This window comes from Palaemon carinicauda, chromosome 23 (genome assembly GCF_036898095.1).
Source record: "Palaemon carinicauda isolate YSFRI2023 chromosome 23, ASM3689809v2, whole genome shotgun sequence".
NCBI classification, from domain to species: Eukaryota; Metazoa; Arthropoda; class Malacostraca; order Decapoda; family Palaemonidae; genus Palaemon; species Palaemon carinicauda.
This window is the reverse complement of record NC_090747.1, coordinates 100091372-100105784: the sequence shown is the minus strand read 5'-3', so window position 1 is coordinate 100105784 and position 14413 is coordinate 100091372. Positions and strand designations below refer to the sequence as shown.

General features: G+C 35.0%; 1 long non-coding RNA gene across 1 annotated transcript in view; it reads left to right on the top strand.

Moving 5' to 3' along the window:
* The window catches only part of LOC137617034 (uncharacterized), a 38995-nt gene extending 29712 nt beyond the window's left edge, over positions 1-9283 (top strand). Inside the window, exon 3 of the long non-coding RNA XR_011039549.1 lies at positions 8668-9283. This is a non-coding gene — a long non-coding RNA (uncharacterized lncRNA). The remainder of the gene's footprint in view (positions 1-8667) is intronic.
* The last annotated feature ends 5130 nt before the right edge of the window (positions 9284-14413 follow it).

The following is a 14413-nucleotide window of genomic DNA, read 5'->3' as shown; positions in this document are numbered from 1 at the left end:
ATAAATTATTGTCCCCCCTTTCAGCTTGATCTCAGGTGATAGGTCTCCTTAGAAAATAAATTATTGTCCCCCCTTTCAGCTTGATCTCAGGTGATAGGTCTCCTTAGAAAATAAATTATTGTCCCCCCTTTCAGCTTGATCTCAGGTGATAGGTCTCCTTAGAAAATAAATTATTGTCCCCCCTTTCAGCTTGACTCAGGTGATAGGTCTCCTTAGAAAATAAATTATTGTCCCCCCTTTCAGCTTGATCTCAGGTGATAGGTCTCCTTAGAAAATAAATTATTGTCCCCCCTTTCAGCTTGATCTCAGGTGATAGGTCTCCTTAGAAAATAAATTATTGTCCCCCTTTCAGCTTGATCTCAGGTGATAGGTCTCCTTAGAAAATAAATTATTGTCCCCCCTTAGCTTGATCTCAGGTGATAGGTCTCCTTAGAAAATAAATTATTGTCCCCCCTTTCAGCTTGATCTCAGGTGATAGGTCTCCTTAGAAAATAAATTATTGTCCCCCCTTTCAGCTTGATCTCAGGTGATAGGTCTCCTTAGAAAATAAATTATTGTCCCCCCTTTCAGCTTGATCTCAGGTGATAGGTCTCCATAGAAAATAAATTATTGTCCCCCATATAGCTTGATCTCAGGTGATAGGTCTCCTAGAAAATAAATTATTGTCCCCCATTCAGCTTGATCTCAGGTGATAGGTCTCCTTAGAAAATAAATTATTGTCCCCCTTTCAGCTTGATCTCAGTGATAGGTCTCCTTAGAAAATAAATTAATGCCCCCCTTCAGCTTGATCTCAGGTGATAGGTCTCCTTAGAAAATAAATTATTGTCCCCCTTTCAGCTTGATCTTAGCTGATAGGTCTCCTTAGAAAGTAAATTATTATCCCCCCTTTCAGCTTGATCTCAGGTGATAGGTCTCCTTAGAAAATAAATTAATGCCCCCCCTCCCCTTTCAGCTTGATCTCAGATGATAGATATCATAGAAAATAAATTATTGTCCCCCTTTCAGCTTGATTTCAGCTGATAGGTCTCCTTAGAAAATAAACTAATGCCCCCCCCCCCTTTCAGCTTGATCTCAGCTGATAGGTCTCCTTGGAAAGTAAATTATTGTCCCCCCTTTCAGCTTGTCTCAGGTGATAGGTCTCCTCAGAAAATAATTATTGTCCCCCCTTTCAGCTTGACCTCAGGTGATAGGTCTCCTTAGAAAATAAATTGTCCCCCCTTTCAACTTGATCTCAGGTGATAGGTCTCCTTAGAAAATAAATTATTGTCCCCCCTTTCAGCTTGATCTCAGGTGATAGGTCTCCATAGAAAATAAATTATTGTCCCCCATATAAGCTTCATCTCAGGTGATAGGTCTCCTTAGAAAATAAATTATTGTCCCCCCTTTCAGCTTGATATCAGGTGATAGGTCTCCTTAGAAAATAAATTAATGCCCCCCCCCTTTCAGCTTGACTTCAGGTGATAGGTCTCCTCAGAAAATAAATTGTCCCCCCTGTCAGCTTGATCTCAGGTGATAGGTCTCCTTAGAAAATAAATTATTGTCCCCCCTTTCAGCTTGATCTCAGGTGATAGGTCTCCATAGAAAATAAATCATTGTCCCCATATAAGCTTGATCTCAGGTGATAGGTCTCCTTAGAAAATAAATTATTGTCCCCCCTTTCAGCTTGATCTCAGGTGATAGGTCTCCTTAGAAAATAAATTATTGTCCCCCCTTTCAGCTTGATCTCAGGTGATAGGTCTCCTAGAAAATAAATTATTGTCCCCCCTTTCAGCTTGATCTCAGGTGATAGGTCTCCTTAGAAAATAAATTATTGTCCCCCCTTTCAGCTTGATCTCAGGTGATAGGTCTCCTTAGAAAATAAATTAATGCCCCCCCCCTTTCAGCTTGATCTCAGGTGATAGGTCTCCTTAGAAAATAAATTATTGTCCCCCTTTCAGCTTGATCTCAGCTGATAGGTCTCCTTAGAAAATAAATTATTGTCCCCCCCTTTCAGCTTGATCTCAGCTGATAGGTCTCCTTAGAAAATATTATTGTCCCCCCTTTCAGCTTGATCTCAGGTGATAGGTCTCCTTAGAAAATAAATTATTGTCCCCCCTTTCAGCTTGATCTCAGGTGATAGGTCTCCTTAGAAAATAAATTATTGTCCCCCCTTTCAGCTTGATCTCAGGTGATAGGTCTCTTAGAAAATAAATTATTGTCCCCCCTTTCAGCTTGATCTCAGGTGATAGGTCTCCTTAGAAAATAAATTATTGTCCCCCCTTTCAGCTTGACTCAGGTGATAGGTCTCCTAGAAAATAAATTATTGTCCCCCATTTCAGCTTGATCTCAGGTGATAGGTCTCCTTAGAAAATAAATTATTGTCCCCCCTTTCAGCTTGATCTCAGGTGATAGGTCTCCTTAGAAAATAAATTATTGTCCCCCCTTTCAGCTTGACTCAGGTGATAGGTCTCCTTAGAAAATAAATTATTGTCCCCCATATAGCTTGATCTCAGGTGATAGGTCTCCTTAGAAAATAAATTATTGTCCCCCCTTTCAGCTTGATCTCAGGTGATAGGTCTCCTTAGAAAATAAATTATTGTCCCCCCTTTCAGCTTGACTCAGGTGATAGGTCTCCTTAGAAAATAAATTATTGTCCCCCATATAAGCTTGATCTCAGGTGATAGGTCTCCTTAGAAAATAAATTATTGTCCCCCATATAGCTTGATCTCAGGTGATAGGTCTCCTTAGAAAATAAATTATTGTCCCCCCTTTCAGCTTGATCTCAGGTGATAGGTCTCCTTAGAAAATAAATTATTGTCCCCCCTTTCAGCTTGATCTCAGGTGATAGGTCTCCATAGAAAATAAATTATTGTCCCCCATATAGCTTGATCTCAGGTGATAGGTCTCCTTAGAAAATAAATTATTGTCCCCCATTCAGCTTGATCTCAGGTGATAGGTCTCCTTAGAAAATAAATTATTGTCCCCCCTTTCAGCTTGATCTCAGTGATAGGTCTCCTTAGAAAATAAATTAATGCCCCCCTTCAGCTTGATCTCAGGTGATAGGTCTCCTTAGAAAATAAATTATTGTCCCCCTTTCAGCTTGATCTTAGCTGATAGGTCTCCTTAGAAAATAAATTATTGTCCCCCCTTTCAGCTTGACTTCAGGTGATAGGTCTCCTTAGAAAATAAATTGTCCCCCCTTTCAGCTTGATCTCAGGTGATAGGTCTCCTTAGAAAATAAATTATTGTCCCCCCTTTCAGCTTGATCTCAGGTGATAGGTCTCCTAGAAAATAAATTATTGTCCCCCCTTTCAGCTTGATCTCAGGTGATAGGTCTCCTTAGAAAATAAATGATTGTCCCCCCTTTCAGCTTGATCTCAGCTGATAGGTCTCCTTAGAAAATAAATTATTGTCCCCCCTTTCAGCTTGATCTCAGCTGATAGGTCTCCTTAGAAAGTAAATTATTGTCCCCCCTTTCAGCTTGACTCAGGTGATAGGTCTCCTTAGAAATAAATTATTGTCCCCCTTTTCAGCTTGATCTCAGCTGATAGGTCTCCTTAGAAAATAAATTAATGCCCCCACCCCCTTTCAGCTTGATCTCAGGTGATAGGTCTCCCTAGAAAGTAAATTATTGTCCCCCGTTTCAGCTTGATCTCAGGTCTTAGGTCTCCTCAGAAAATAAATTATGTCCCCCCTTTCAGCTTGATCTCAGGTGATAGGTCTCCTTAGAAAATAAATTATTGTCCCCCCTTTCAGCTTGATCTCAGCTGATAGGTCTCCTTAGAAAATAAATTATTGTCCCCCCTTTCAGCTTGATCTCAGCTGATAGGTCTCCTTAGAAATTAAATTATTGTCCCCCCTTTCAGCTTGACTCAGGTGATAGGTCTCTGTAGAAATAAATTATTGTCCCCCCTTTTCAGCTTGATCTCAGCTGATAGGTCTCCTTAGAAAATAAATTAATGCCCCCCCCCTTTCAGCTTGATCTCAGGTGATAGGTCTCCTAGAAAGTAAATTATTGTCCCCCGTTTCAGCTTGATCTCAGGTCTTAGGTCTCCTTAGAAAATAAATTATGTCCCCCCTTTCAGCTTGATCTCAGGTGATAGGTCTCCTTAGAAAATAAATTATTGTCCCCCCTTTCAGCTTGATCTCAGCTGATAGGTCTCCTTAGAAAATAAATTATTGTCCCCCCTTTCAGCTTGATCTCAGGTGATAGGTCTCCTTAGAAAGTAAATTATTGTCCCCCCTTTCAGCTTGATCTCAGGTGATAGGTCTCCTTAGAAAGTAAATTATTGTCCCCCCTTTCAGCTTGATCTCAGGTGATAGGTCTCCTTAGAAAATAAATTATTGTCCCCCCTTTCAGCTTGACTCAGGTGATAGGTCTCCTAGAAAATAAATTATTGTCCCCCCTTTCAGCTTGATCTCAGGTGATAGGTCTCCTTAGAAAATAAATTATTGTCCCCCCTTTCAGCTTGATCTCAGGTGATAGGTCTCCTTAGAAAATAAATTAATGCCCCCCCCCTTTCAGCTTGATCTCAGGTGATAGGTCTCCTTAGAAAATAAATTATTGTCCCCCTTTCAGCTTGATTCAGCTGATAGGTCTCCTTAGAAAATAAACTATTGTCCCCCCCTTTCAGCTTGATCTCAGGTGATAGGTCTCCTTAGAAAATAAATTATTGTCCCCCCTTTCAGCTTGATCTCAGGTGATAGGTCTCCTCAGAAAATAAATTATTGTCCCCCCTTTCAGCTTGACTCAGGTGATAGGTCTCCTTAGAAAATAAATTGTCCCCCCTTTCAGCTTGATCTCAGGTGATAGGTCTCCTTAGAAAATAAATTATTGTCCCCCCTTTCAGCTTGATCTCAGGTGATAGGTCTCCTTAGAAAATAAATTATTGTCCCCCCTTTCAGCTTGACTCAGGTGATAGGTCTCCATAGAAAATAAATTATTGTCCCCCATATAGCTTGATCTCAGGTGATAGGTCTCCTTAGAAAATAAATTATTGTCCCCCCTTTCAGCTTGATCTCAGGTGATAGGTCTCCTTAGAAAATAAATTATTGTCCCCCCTTTCAGCTTGATCTCAGGTGATAGGTCTCCTTAGAAAATAAATTATTGTCCCCCATTTCAGCTTGATCTCAGGTGATAGGTCTCCTTAGAAAATAAATTATTGTCCCCCCTTTCAGCTTGATCTCAGGTGATAGGTCTCCTTAGAAAATAAATTATTGTCCCCCCTTTCAGCTTGACTCAGGTGATAGGTCTCCTAGAAAATAAATTATTGTCCCCCATATAAGCTTGATCTCAGGTGATAGGTCTCCTTAGAAAATAAATCATTGTCCCCCATATAAGCTTGATCTCAGGTGATAGGTCTCCTTAGAAAATAAATTATTGTCCCCCCTTTCAGCTTGATCTCAGGTGATAGGTCTCCTTAGAAAATAAATTATTGTCCCCCCTTTCAGCTTGATCTCAGGTGATAGGTCTCCATAGAAAATAAATTATTGTCCCCCATATAGCTTGATCTCAGGTGATAGGTCTCCATAGAAAAATAAATTATTGTCCCCCATATCAGCTTGATCTCAGGTGATAGGTCTCCTTAGAAAATAAATTATTGTCCCTCCTTTCAGCTTGATCTCAGTGATAGGTCTCCTTAGAAAATAAATTAATGCCCCCCCCCCCTTCAGCTTGATCTCAGGTGATAGGTCTCCTTAGAAAATAAATTATTGTCCCCCTTTCAGCTTGATCTTAGCTGATAGGTCTCCTTAGAAAATAAATTATTGTCCCCCCTTTCAGCTTGACTTCAGGTGATAGGTCTCCTTAGAAAATAAATTGTCCCCCCTTTCAGCTTGATCTCAGGTGATAGGTCTCCTTAGAAAATAAATTATTGTCCCCCCTTTCAGCTTGATCTCAGGTGATAGGTCTCCATAGAAAATAAATTATTGTCCCCCATATAAGCTTGATCTCAGGTGATAGGTCTCCTTAGAAAATAAATGATTGTCCCCCCTTTTAGCTTGATCTCAGCTGATAGGTCTCCTTAGAAAATAAATTAATGCCCCCCTTTCAGCTTGATCTCAGCTGATAGGTCTCCTTAGAAAGTAAATTATTGTCCCCCCTTTCAGCTTGACCTCAGGTGATAGGTCTCTGTAGAAATTAAATTATTGTCCCCCTTTTCAGCTTGATCTCAGCTGATAGGTCTCCTTAGAAAATAAATTAATGCCCCCACCCCCTTTCAGCTTAATCTCAGGTGATAGGTCTCCCTAGAAAGTAAATTATTGTCCCCCGTTTCAGCTTGATCTCAGGTCTTAGGTCTCCTCAGAAAGTAAATTACTGTCCCCCCTTTCAGCTTGATCTCAGGTGATAGGTCTCCTTAGAAAATAAATTATTGTCCCCCCTTTCAGCTTGATCTCAGCTGATAGGTCTCCTTAGAAAATAAATTAATGCCCCCCTTTCAGCTTGATCTCAGCTGATAGGTCTCCTTAGAAATTAAATTATTGTCCCCCCTTTCAGCTTGACCTCAGGTGATAGGTCTCTGTAGAAATTAAATTATTGTCCCCCCTTTTCAGCTTGATCTCAGCTGATAGGTCTCCTTAGAAAATAAATTAATGCCCCCACCCCCTTTCAGCTTAATCTCAGGTGATAGGTCTCCCTAGAAAGTAAATTATTGTCCCCCGTTTCAGCTTGATCTCAGGTCTTAGGTCTCCTTAGAAAGTAAATTACTGTCCCCCCTTTCAGCTTGATCTCAGGTGATAGGTCTCCTTAGAAAATAAATTATTGTCCCCCCTTTCAGCTTGATTTCAGCTGATAGGTCTCCTTAGAAAATAAATTAATGCCCCCACCCCCTTTCAGCTTAATCTCAGGTGATAGGTCTCCTTAGAAAGTAAATTATTGTCCCCCGTTTCAGCTTGATCTCAGGTCTTAGGTCTCCTTAGAAAGTAAATTATTGTCCCCCCTTTCAGCTTGATCTCAGGTGATAGGTCTCCTTAGAAAATAAATTATTGTCCCCCCTTTCAGCTTGACCTCAGCTGATAGGTCTCCTTAGAAAATAAATTATTCTTCCCTCTTTCAGTTTGACCTCAGCTGATGGGTCTCCTTAGAAAATAAATTAATTCTCCTCCTTTCAGCTTGACCTCAGCTAATTGGTCTCCCTGGAAAATCTATAAATCTTGGATATACTGAAAATTAGGGTTCACTAGGAGGGACACTCCTCAAGACATTCATTCATGAAAATGTGTTCAGTAGATAGAATTTATAGTGATAACTGTCGAATGCAGAATAAAAAAGTTATTTTCAATTACTATTTAACGTTTTTGCTTATAGGAGGTATTGTAACGCTTGGCAAGATTAACTGCATGCGTGCGTTTGTCTGTTTGTGTTTGAGCATTTCTTTTAATGGTTGGAAAATGTGGCGAACATGGTATCTCTCCCCTTTGTTTATTCTTCCCCTTCACATTTTACATGCACTTTAATCAAACGAAAAAATTTAGCTTTTCTTTTGAATTTTATTTTGGTTCCTGAACGATTGAGGGGTGGTGATAATTTATATACTGTATATGGTTGTTTTTAATGGTTCTAAAACTATTTGTTACTGAAAATTCCAATGTTTTGTCGGTAAAAGAAAATTAATTTTTTTAAAAATAATTACATACTTATACTTTTCTGAATAAATTGCTGTTATACTGTGAATCCATGTTAAAATCGCTTTCATTTGACTAACATAATGATAACATGCAAAGTAAGTTTAACTATCATTCAACCTTATAACGAACGAATGACCAACATTCTAAGAAAATTTTATGATCTTTGAAAGACTAAGAACTTGGAAGGAATTACAAATGTAGTTATATTTATTCACTGAATTTTATATACGTAAACTATAGAAACTAAGTAGAATCGGCTACGAAGTCACAGTGGCAGCTTTTAACCCAAGTTCTGAAATCCAAATCCAGTCTTTAAACTAATATCTTTATCTGCATTAAATTATCTGTTAGATATGACACATTAATAAACATCAGTAATTGTGTGTGTGCGTGTGTCTGACAGCTCACTTAATTAGTTTTCGATTTGCCCAAGGAAGTTTTGCCTTCTGATTTCCAGTTCTAAGTTTTTTTCTCTTAAATCTAAAAATCTTGAATATTTTCAAGCAGTGTGTTTTAGTTTTCCTCGCTATATTACCAATTATTAATTTAGGTTCCTAGTATTCAAAGTGACAATTCCAGTAACCAGTATATGCATTGTATTCAAGTTCCATTAATACATATTTCTTGGAGGTTATATGGTATGTTTCATTTTTAAAAGGTTAAATTTATAAGTGGTTAGTATTCTTGTATTCGGAGTAGCTTCGTTTCCTACTCACTGATTATTCACAAGCTGGTAATTTTCAATGTCATCCTTATTAAAGTTTCGTTTTATATATTCTAATTTTTAGTTTTAACTTGTTTAATTTGTTAGTAATCCTTTTATTTGGTGTAGCACATCTCCCACTGACTGATTGAATAAGCTAGTAATTTTCTCTATCTCCCTAATTGACTTTTTCGTTTTATATATTTCAGGTTTTAAAATTTTTTATTATGCTATGAAAGAGCTGTTTTAATTATTCACATTCTCTTATACACTCCTTGTTTCTATACATTTCAATTTGATTAATTAACTAACTTTTATTTATTGAGAGATTTGTTTCTAATTATTTCTTTCTATTACAGGTGCGATTGGTAATGGTCCACTTATTGACATCGGTGAAGTTTTCTGGCCTTCAATGAAGACGCAAAGTTTCAAATTGATTGCCCCCTTGGAGAGATGAAGCTGCAAACGCCCTACTAACTTCTGAAGACACGAAGTTCCATCTAATTTCCACTTACCATCGGAGACATGAAGTTACAAACATTTGCTGCTTTCTGCTTGAGACGTGAACAGACATTTTCTGCCTTTCGATGCAGACAAGAAGTTGCAAACTTTTTCTATCATCCGATGGATGGAAAGTTTCAAACCATCTATTGCTCGACGATTTAGTTGTCCAAGGGGGACACTTAACTATCAAAATGCTTAATTAATATAAGCAGAGAGATACATTAACTGCATTTAATGCAGTTAAGGCACCTTTGTTCCTTTGCTGTGTATTACCTTGGCATTTTGATATTAAAGTGGCTCCTTTGGGCAATTGAGAGGTTGAGCATGTAGAGGTTTTGAACTTTTTTTTCCAATGGAGGACATGAAATGTTTTGAACTTATCTGCATCGAAAGAAAGAAAATGTCTGTTAATGTTATTAGCATTAAGCAGCTTTTGTTTGTAACTTTTATCAAGAAGAATATTTTTTTTAATTGTTAAAATTTATTATGTACAACTTAATGAAAGAAATAAAAAAAAACGGATAACTTACGGACGCTCTTTTATTTAAATTTTTAAAAATACCAACAAAATGGTGGGGGAGGTTACAATTTTTTTTCAAATAAAAAAAAGTATTTTAAATTTTTTTCTCCTACTGGAGTCAGCACTACAGTGACCCGGGAGACGAGTGTGTGTTCTCAGCATATGAGGTGACCAGAAAAGTGTCATTGTACATTTTGGAAAGTTCCAAACTCGAAGACATTCAATTAAAAGTTTCTAGTTAGTTAATCTAATTGTTCAGTGAAAGAAAGGACTCGTTCCTTCCTTGTGCCTTTCTTTTGAAATATATGAGTTTCTCTTACCAATGGTGAATAATGAAACCATTTTCTGTTATGGTATACAATGAAATATTTCTATTCAAGTTTCAAACAGTACTCATTACTGGTTAAGTCAAGTGTGTTATCAATAGTCTCAGTATATGGAACTTTCTTTTATATACTTCAGTACAGCAATTGATCTTTAAATCTATGTTTAAAATAGTTATACTAAGATCTGATTCGTGTCCTAGTTAGGCTCTAACTATTGATTATTTCAAATGAGCATCACTAACTAAAAGTTAAAGTTATAAAACTATTTGACAACTTAGTGAAAAGCATAAGCTTATATAAGTATATCGTCCTTTTCTAAGGTAAGTCCTTATTCTAATTATGAATTCAGTTATTAATTGATTTACATAAAAATTAATTGCTACATTTGAACGTTAGTTAGTCTTAAAATATATTTTTTATCTGTATTATCTTAGTCTTTACTAAAATACTATAGTTTATCCTATGGTTTTATTGCATTTCCCATTTTCTTATTTCCCCTTCATTTTCAAGATACAGAAAACGTTACCTGGCAAGGATTTTGAGCAGTAACTACGTTATTTCTTTTCTTAATGTTTTACTTATAGAAAACGTTATCTGCCGACAAATTTTCATACAACTTAGGCATTTATTAAGCAATTTCAATACTTTAAATGGAAAGTTTTGCTTTATAAATAGCAATATTAAATAGCAACTCATAAAAAACGTTAAATTACTTAAAATAAAATTTAAAATGTTAATTGCAAGAGGTAGAACAATCACTATGGGGAAATTATGACAAAAGAAACTAAGGAATACAATCATATATAAACTATCTTTAAATTATTTGCTTTATTAACAAGTCATCCAGAACACTACATCAACTATGGTACATTCAGAAGCCAAAGGTCTGTCCAGCCACCCCAAAAGCAGACAAGAAAACGTAAAGCACCAAAATCGCTTCCTGACGATTGTCCTTCGTCCCATGTAAGTGATTGAGTTGGGTAAAGAGGAAGAGATGCGAAGCGAATGTTCTCATTATCTCGGCTTCTTCCACCAGCGAGATAATCAAATCGGACTTAAGTCGCCTTCTACTCGCATGGACCACCAGCCAAGTTCGACATATTTGCGAAATGGATTCTCCAATGTGCATTCTATTTTGCGATTCGTGAATTTGGCTATTCAGTGTCCTATATCATTTTAGATATGCTCCTTGTATTATAATTTTCATGATATTTACATATTCTATACTTACAAACTTAACAATCTTAACAATCGCATATATTAATTTGATAAATATATCAATTATTAGATAAATTCTATTCAACGGTTTGAGAATTTGGGTTATAGGCCTATAAGCACAGTGATCTTTGAGGCTATTCAGTGGTCTATCCAATTTTAGATAATGTTCCCTGTACTTTTTTCTAACATTCACATAGCCTATACTAGCTAGGCTAAAAAGTAATAATGTTCACTGTACTTTTTCTAACACTCACATAGTCTATACTAGCTAGGCTGATACGTGATAATGTTCCCTGTACTTTTTTCTAACATTCACATAGTCTATAATAGCTAGCCTGAAAAATGAGAATGTTCCCTGTGCGTTTTTCTAACATTCACATAGCCTATACTAGCTAGGCTGAAACGTGATAATGTTCCCTGTACTTTTCTAACATTCACATAGTCTATACTAGCTAGGCTAAAAAGTGATAATGCTCCCTGTACTTTTTTTTCTAACATTCACATAATCTATACAAACTAGGCTAAAAAGTAATAATGTTCCTTGTACTTTAGGCTAAAAAGTAATAATGTTCCTTGTACTTTTTCTAACATTTTCATAGCCTATACTAGCTAGGCTGAAACGTGATAATGTTTACTGTATTTTTTCTAACATTCACAGTCTATACTAGCTAGGCTGAACCATGACATGTACATTTATGTACATTGACACATATATTATATCATGATTTTAATTAATTAATTTCTCATACTTACTACAATAACATTTAGTAAACAGCTGAACACTTCAAGTTTAGATTACGACAAAATTTTACTGAACAAATTGATACAATATTAACCTACTTCCTAACTAACTTTAACTTAATTTCTCATATTCCTAGATTAGTTATCTAATATCATAACATGGTGACTGACATAATACGTCTAGATATATTTATGAGTACACTAAACTCTGATAGAAAAATCTTATTTCCTGTATCAAATAATTCGTATGAGAGAGAGAGAGAGAGAGAGAGAGAGAGAGAGAGAGAGAGAGAGAGAGAGAGAGAGAGAGAGAGAGAGAGAGAGAGAGAGAATTTACGAGGCTGTTTAGGGCCAAAGAGCATTTTTAGTTATGAAATCTTTTTTTTAAATTAGCTGATACGATACGGTCATGAACGATGATTTATTTTTGCAGTCAGTGAAATTTTAACTACGATATCAATATTGCTAATTATTACACAGTGTATACATATATATATATATATATATATATATATATATATATATATATATATATATATATAAACACGATTCGTTACTTTTATCATTACGATTAACGGTTGAAATTGAAGTCGCGAAGAATAATAAACTTAATCGAATATTGTTCGATGTACAATCACGACTGGTAGTAAGATATGGTGTTACCCTTGCTAATCTAACTTCTATATTGTCTGTGTCATTCCGGAGTTTAATTCATTTACACAATGATGATTCTTTTTATAAACTGTCAATATCTTGGAATTTTATCAGTAATTTAAATATTTTAATTAATTAACTTGAAAAAAACCTTTAAACTTAAATTAGATATGAAAGACAACGCTCATTAGCTATGATAAACTTTGGTCTTTATGAGGCTAATCAGTAAATGACCACTTAGCAAAAATGATGTATTAAATGCGTTAGCAATATTGACAGTTTTATATAGGGGGGTTTGATACACAATTGACTAATATTGAATAATAAAAACATTCAATTCAGATAATTAATCGGTTCTTAGTTAATGAAAATTTAAATCACAGCGTTTCGTAAATATTCAATTTATCATTATATGAAAATTCATATTATTGCGCCTCGTGAACAATTGTAGCACAATTTCAAAATTAGTTTGATTAAAGGCAATTCATGAATATTAAGAGAAAATTTCTTATCTTGAATGTCTGAACGATCTGTTTATTAGAAAGTAGAATAATTAGAGAGTTGAATAATTAGAAAGCAGAATAATTGGAATTACAGTATGCAGAAAAACACAATGAAAGAAAAAAAATCTAGAAAAAAAATAAATAAAGATATTCTAAAAGTCCCTAATTCTAAGTTATGGTTTATCCCTTTTTTTCTTTTCTAATAAACTGTTCTTAAACTGTTCTATTACAACCTATCTAGCCTCAAGTTGTATGAAATAATAATGACATTCACTAGCTTATGATATATCTAATTCACCGTATTCCTACTTAAAAATATATGGTATAGTTATAATAAAGGTGCCGATGGTATAAAAATGATGGAGCAATAATTTGGCTATTGACGCCAGCTTCTTTTCAATTCATCTTGTGATAAATATATGTACTTTGGTTGCTCCTAAAAAAAAAAAAAACCGTATACACAGTATGAGGGCAATAGCATTGTTTTCGTTAAGTTGGTCTTTTGGATCGTATTTGCGAAATAATTTGGACGCAAGTGCTAAGAATGTATGATCACGAGTTTATTGCTTCAAGGCATATCATGTGAACCATTGAATAAAATTTGATAAAATATTGAAACGTTCGAAGGGACTATCTTAAACTTTAAATTGAACTGATATTAAAAACCGTCTCAATATCAATTAATTATTATAGTAATTATTGTCTATGTAAGTTGTTAACGCCTTTGAATATTTGAATATACTTTTAGTTAAAGGTAATCTATAAAACGTTCAAAAGGACTATCTTCAATTTGAAATTAAAGTGACATTAAAACCCGTTTTATTTCTAATTAATTATTATAGTAATTATTGTCTTTTGTGAGTTGTTAACGCCTCTAAAGATTTGAATATACTTTTGTTTAAAGGTAATCTAGCATTAAGACTTTATATGGATAAATATTCATTATTTTTAAATGTAATATGGTTTCAATAATTCTTCTAACAAAACTCAACTTAAACTAATTTTCGCAATATACTTTGAATTGTGTTAGTATTTTATTACAATGTAAATTTAACTTTCGATGGAAAAGATCAAGGAGGAGAAACTTGAATTAAATGAAACAAAGACTTATAAACTCGGGAAAACAATTAAGAAAAGTCTCCTCTACTGATTTAGTAAAATTTATCAAGACAATCTCTTTGAATAATATAACGTAATTATAAATAAAATGACCCTCAATTTAAGGAAAGGGAAATTTATTAAGCTTTCGAAAGGACCATCTCCCTTCCTATTCAGAAAATAAAACATTTTTTTTTTCTGAAGAGGAAGGAGATGGTCCTTTCGAAAGGTATATTAATTTAATTTTTCATAAATTGTGGGTTTTTTTATTCATCATATATAAACAAAAATTTGTGTATCAGTGCAAAGTAATTATGAACCTAGTAGACAATAAAAAGTGAAAATAATGGCACAAAAAGAAAACCTCACCTATAATATAAAGCGCATTGCAATTAGTCTAAGGAAGGTATATAAATCATATGTCAATAATAAAGGAAACCTCAAAGTAGTTGCTTCTAAGTGTGCCCTAGATTTTATAGAATATATTTATCTCAATGAATATTTACAAGACTTTACTTCTAGTGAACAATGCTATGCCCTC